The 6,922-nt window shown below is 35.2% G+C and overlaps 1 long non-coding RNA gene across 1 annotated transcript; it reads left to right on the forward strand.

The window, feature by feature from the left end:
- The first annotated feature begins 3,543 nt into the window (after positions 1–3,543).
- LOC124542384 lies at positions 3,544–4,938 on the forward strand. Its single transcript, XR_006967330.1, has 3 exons — positions 3,544–3,835; positions 3,975–4,108; positions 4,430–4,938. It is a non-coding gene; the product is annotated as an uncharacterized LOC124542384 (long non-coding RNA).
- The last annotated feature ends 1,984 nt before the right edge of the window (positions 4,939–6,922 follow it).

Raw genomic sequence — 6,922 nt, forward strand, 5'->3', positions numbered from 1 at the left:
ATTTGAGGATAAGGAAAAAAAAGATTCACTATCAGGGCTGTCATTAAAAGCCATTGTAACTACAACTTTAAGTAAAGTATAAATAATAATAAATATGTATATAAATTATTTTAAATATATAATTATATATATTTCAATATTATAAAAAGTCTATAACTGCTAAAAATATATAATAAATTGAGTATAATGTCCATTTATCCGCCAGCTGTAAGGAAAACAAAGCACATTTATTACACTCAAAACAAAAATCAATATAAAATTAACAAAGCAGGATTCATGCATCATACACGTAACCCAAAACGTAAACAAAAATAATAATAAAAAAAAGCAAATAATAATAATAAAAGAAAATCCAAAATAACTAAAAAATAAAAGAACAATAACAACACTGACAATAAAATAAAAAATAAAAAACATCCATAACACCAAGATCCCAATGCCAAGTCCATATTTAAGTATCTATGTACAATAATTATGTATATTTAATTTTATTCTATGTACATAATATGTAAATTAATCCTGTATTCTGTGTCAGAATATTTTAGTCTGTGACATTGACACTTCGGACATTTGACAGTTTGACATACACAATGATAAAATAATTAGAGTAGGTAACGTTTTTCGCTTGCGTTAGCTTTGGTTGACACACGTGTTAGTGAGATATCTGTGTTATTAAAGTCATTTTGTGTTGTTCTTTCAATATTTTTTTAGTGCAAATAGTTAATTTATATGGTTTCTGGGTTTTACTAACATTATTCGGTTTCGGTAAGTGTTAATTTTCTTTTATAGTTAACATATATTAGTTAGTAAGTTAAAGTAAGTTGTTTAAAAATGGATGTCGACCCTCCTCCTGAACCTCCCGATCCCGGGGGTTTGGAAACTGTTATTGACGGTTCGAAATCTTCCGCTCGGAAACGTTCTGGGGATAAATCCTCCGTTTCACCCGATTCCTCCTCTAAGAAGACTGTCACCCATCCCACTACCGCAAATCCTTCCATCCAGACTGTATATGTCAATCCCGCCTTTACTGATGGCCCTAAAAGTTACGCTAATGACGATAAGGGCCCATTCATAGTTCATGTTTCACGTGAAGTTGCTGACCCAGCCGCAGGAAACTCAATTCGTGCAATCAAATTCGGTCAATTCTTGCATAAACATAAAATTGGCTCCATTGTTAATGATGGGGTAAAAAATGTTGGCCGGAACAGAATAGAGGTACAATTTTCTACAGCTCAATCAGCGAATAACTTTTTAAATAACCCTATCTTGGAACTTTGTAAGTACAAAGCAACATTACCAACTTACAATGTTACCAGAATGGGTCTTGTGAAGGGTGTACCGGTTGATTGGTCTATGGAGGACCTTCTAGAGTCTGTTGAGCTTCCTCATGGTTGTGGTGAAATTATGAAACTGAGACGATTAAATCGAAAAAATGTCAATGAAGGAGTTGTGACCTGGATCCCAACTCAGTCTGTACTTATAACTTTTAAGGGCCAAATCCTGCCTAATAAAATTTATTCCTATCATACCTCCCTCCCGGTTGAAACCTACAATCTTCCTACCATCATTTGCTTGAACTGTTGTCGTTATGGCCACATCAAGACACAGTGTAGATCCTCACCCAGATGTTTTAAATGCTCAAAATCTCATACAGGTGACTTGTGTGAGGTTAATAAGGAAAACTCTACATGCCTTCACTGTTCTGGTAAACACTTTGCCACCGATAAAGATTGTCCAGAGTACTCTCGGCAGCAATCAATAAAAATTGTTATGTCGCAGGATAACATCTCTTACATGGAGGCAGCCTCTCGCTTCCCAAACGTCCGCAGATCCTCCGCTGAGATTGCAAAAGATATGTTCTCCCCTCCTGTGTACACTCCGCCAAGCCCTAGTTATCCCTCTAGCCTTCAATCTAAATCCACCCCTCCTCCTAATAGATCATATAAACAGACCGTCTTCCGTTCTCCTCCCCCTAGAGTTCCTCTAGGAAAGGGGTATGATAAACATGCCCACCAAGCTATAGTTGGTAATTGCTCCTCCTCGTCTCCAAATGGTTGTGCTCTGAATGTTGGTAACCCCTCCCCTCCTAATAACAATCCCAACTTACTAGAATTATTAATTAAAACTCTCCTAAGCATCCTAAGTACATGTAATGAAATTCCTCTACCGTCCAACGTTGCCAATGATTTAACTCAACTCTTTAATATATTTAAAAATGGCCCCAATCAGATTCCTTCAATGGAACTGTAAGAGTGTCCGTCATAAGAAACCTGACCTCCTCTCTCTTATTAATTCTCATAAACCTGTCATTGTTGCCCTCTCTGAGACATGGTTGATCCCCGGTTCCCGTTTTCGGATCCCGGGTTTTTCCTGTTTTAGGGTTGACAGAAATGACGGGTATGCAGGTTGTGCCATCCTGATCAGGCACTCTGTTCCCTTTTCCCAAATTCCTCTTCCTCCTTTTAGCCAGCATATCAATGCCGTGGCTATAAAGGCCTTCAATATTTCTTTTTTATCACTTTACATTCCTCATCCTAATCCTTCTCTTGCTCCTGAATTACTCTCCATTTTCTCTGCCCTTCCATGCCCCATTCTTGTTATGGGAGATTTTAACTCCCACCATACATTATGGGGCTCCTATTACTGTGATGGATTTGCTCCCTTGTTGGTGGACATTGCTGAGGATGTAAATTTATGCATTCTTAACGATGGCTCGCCGACTCGTAGAGTTTACCCAAATCAGAATCCTCGTTCCGCTGTTGATCTAACCCTATCATCTCCCTCCCTATCCTCACAAATCTCTTGGAATATCCTCCCATCATCATTTGGAAGTGACCATTTCCCTATCCTTCTTTCACTTAATAACAGATCCTTCACACTCATCAAATCTTGCCCACTCTTAAAATATAGACTCAACAACGCTAATTGGTTAGCATTCGCTAACTCGGTTGATGCCATGTTGGACTTTCTCCCTGATTTTGTGAATGATGAGAATGTCGTTGCCTGCTACGAACTTTTTCTTAATGCGATCAAGTCCTCTGCTGATGCCCATTTTCCTATAAAAAATACAAATAAAAAGACTTTGCTTTCCCCTCCTTGGTGGGATGAGGAATGTAAGGTCATGGTCCAACAGAGATCTGAAGCCGAAGAGTCATACACAGTCTCTATGACTCCACAAAATTTCATCAAATATCAGCGTATTGATGCCAAAATTAAAAGACTGTTTTCAAAAAAGAAAAGAAAGAAAGAAAGAAAGAAAGAAAGAATTTTTATTTGTAAGCATCGTGTTGATACATCAGTGACATAAACAATAAAAAAAAAAAAAACAAAAACTTAAAATAACAATACAATTAAATAATATCTAAGAAAGATTTTAAAAAGAGGCATAAATAAATAAAAACAAAATGCTGCCTACATAGCAGTACGATGCCACAAAAAGGGAAATCACTCAGCATTTTCTGTCGTCCTAGGAATTTCACACACACAAAAAAAAAAAAAAAAATTAACGATTTAAATTATACGGCAGCACTGATTTTCAGTGATCACCTTATTTCCGTACGTCAAGTGAACGACATTGACAATAGTCCACTATTATGTCGTGTTAAAATCAAATAAAAAATAAAAGTAAAAACATAACAGAAATCAAAACAAGTCTAGGATAGTATGATGCGCTCAGCCCTCAGGTACCTCGCGGCGGCAGTGGAGGTTGGACGTGTAGCACAATGGATTAAAATTTAAAACTAAATTATATTACGCTGAGATCAAAAAGATATTCGATCACCTACGAATTATTTAAGGAGAAAGAAAAAAAAAAAAAAAGAATTAATAATAATAAGTAAGTAATATATACTAATTTCTGTTTTTCTTTTCTTTTTTTAAATGTGTTTTAATATAATCTAAATCACAATAATATTACTTTTGATTATTTACATTTATTGGAGGTATAAATTAATATAGCGAACATATTATTACAGAAGGTCGCAAGCAGGTCGAGACGTGCCGTTTAACAAATATCATAACAATCAAATAGAGGTTGAAATCTATTCACTAAATAGTCTAACCAAGTCTGATCAATACTCCATCTTGCCAATGGGCCATGCACTGTAAGGTGAGTAGATTTGATTACATATTAAAAAAAAAAAAAAAAAAAAAAGTTATAAGATTATATTGAATTATCATTTTATAGTTATGACATATACATATATAAAATCTCATCTATACAACTACATACACACACATACCTACATATTATACACACACACACACACACGAACATGTATATAAATTCATACATATGTATACAATTAAATATAAATCATTATATTATATTTAAATTAACAAAGATAAATAAAATCAATTGCTATGTTTGCTTTTGTTTATCAAGAAGAAATTTTCTGTATTTGTTTCTAAAATTATGAATTATATTTAGGTTCCTCAATGGCGGTGGAAGGTTGTTCCAGCACTTGGTGGCGGCGTATCGAAAACTGCCACGGAAGGCGGCCGTTCTATGGAGAGGCATAAGAAGTAAATATGATTTCGATCTGGTTGCGTATGTGTTCGTATCGTGCGCCCAACGAAGCTTGTTATAAAGGTATGGTGGAAGTTTGAACTTGATTACCCCGAATAAGAGCGTCATAAAATGCAGTTGCCTACGGTATTCCATTCTCATAATTCCTGCGTTATTTAAATATTGTGTGACATGCGTACGTGGAGGTATATCGAAGCAATATCTTGCACAAGCATTTTGCACCTTTTGAATTAATTTTTTTGTACGTTGCAATAGTCTTGGGCCCACCACTACATCGGCGTAATTTAATTTGGATAATACTAATGATTCACATAGGCGGATTCTTACATTTACCTTTAAAAACTTTCTTATTTGGTATAAAACTTTTAGACGATAAAAGCAGCTTTTAACTGTATTATGAACATGTTTTTCAAATCTAAGGTATTCGTCCATAAGTACGCCAAGATTACGTGCTTCTGTAATTCTTTCAATTGGTTCATCTTGAATTTTAACCATAGGTATTTCCCTTGATATCAGTTGTATTTGATTCGCCGTGCCCAGTATTACAAATTTAGACTTTTGTGGATTTAGCGCTAAACAATTTGCTTCTGACCAACCTGCTATGTTTCTTAAATCTTCATTTAGCTTAAGTACAGCATTATGAGTTTCAGTAGGTGGAAAAGATATATATATTTGTATGTCGTCAGCGTACATATGGTAACGGCAGTTTTTTATGACCTTTGTTACGTCAGCGCAATATATAATAAATAGTAGAGGACCAAGTATCGATCCTTGGGGTACACCTCTAAGAACTTGCCTACATTGCGATGATTTTATGGTGCCATCTTCATGTTTAAGTTCTACGGTTTGCGTTCTACTACCCAGATAACTGGTGAACCATTGTATAGCTTCTGCGCTAAGTCCGTAGTAGTGTAGTTTAGCTAGTAAAAGAGAGACGTTAATCGTATCAAATGCCCTAGAGTAATCCAACAAAACTAGTATAGTGCCATTACCTTTATCTTGCGCGTTTAATATTTCGTCAACCACATCAATCAGTGCAGTTGCAGTACCGCGACGTTTACGGAATCCTGACTGTCTCATGGGTAATATATTATTGGTCTCAAGAAAATCAGATAGCTGATTATATACTATTTTTTCCAATACTTTGGATAAACATGGCAGGATACTTATTGGCCGTAGATCCTTATTTTCTGAGGGATTATTATTTTTAGGGATAGGCTTAATTATCGCTTTCTGCCATATTATAGGAAATATGCTCTGGGTAATAGACATATTAATTATCGTAGTAATAATTTCTTGAATATGAGGCATAATGAGCAACAACATTTTTAGAGATATTCCATCGGCCCCAACAGCATTCGATTTAATACTACTTATTACTTTATTGACAACTGTACAATCGACAGTTTTGATGTAGAATGTAGCATCACCATAAAGTTGACTGTTAAAGTATGCTATATCAGTTTGAGAAGCCTGAGGCCTGCCTGGTAGTTGGAGAAAGTGATCATTAATACCATCTGGATCATCAAAATGAGCGGGCAAAAGTTTGTCTTTCTTATTATTAATGTTGACATGGCGTTTAATATGTGACCATAAGTATCGCGAATTTTTGTAATTATTATTAATAAATAAAGTAAAATAAACAGTTTTTTCTGTATTTATGGCCGATTCTACTGATTTTTTAAGTTGCTTATAATAGTTAACATGAGCTTCTATCTTCGTACTACGGCATCTAATTTGTGCTTCATTTCTCCGTCTCATCATTAATTTGATGTTATAAGTAACCCATGGATATTGTAATTCTTTGATATATCGCAACTTTATAGGGCTTAATGTGTCAAATACCCACAGGATACTGTCATTAAAAGCTGCTACTGTTTTATTAATGTCTTGATCTGAAATTATGAGTTCCCAGTTAATAAGCGCGGTTAAATAATATTTTAATTGGTCTAAATCTATGTCGTCTAATCGTCTACTATATATTTTTTCCGTTACGGGCTTATCTTTTTCAATATTAAGCTCACACGATAAAAATGCATGATCACTTAAATTGCTTACATAGTCAACCCACACTCGTTCGACGTTGGTATCTGAGCAGATGAGATCGAGGAGGGTTTCGCTGTGACTTGTGAAATGTGTGGGAACGGTAACATATTGCGTCATATTTGTGTATGTGAGAAAGTCTGTAAACATAGTTGTATTTACATTACCTGTATCTAGGAAATTGATATTAAAATCGCCCACCAATAGTATGTGATCATGATATGGCAAAGCGCCATATGTGTCAGTAATGGCATCAATAAAAATTTGCGTACTTAACCAAGGCGGTCTATATGCTGTACCAATGACTAAAACTTTACCCCTAATATTAACACTTAACCACATTTGCTCAAT

Source organism: Vanessa cardui, chromosome W (genome assembly GCF_905220365.1).
Source record: "Vanessa cardui chromosome W, ilVanCard2.1, whole genome shotgun sequence".
In the NCBI taxonomy this organism is placed as follows: Eukaryota; Metazoa; Arthropoda; class Insecta; order Lepidoptera; family Nymphalidae; genus Vanessa; species Vanessa cardui.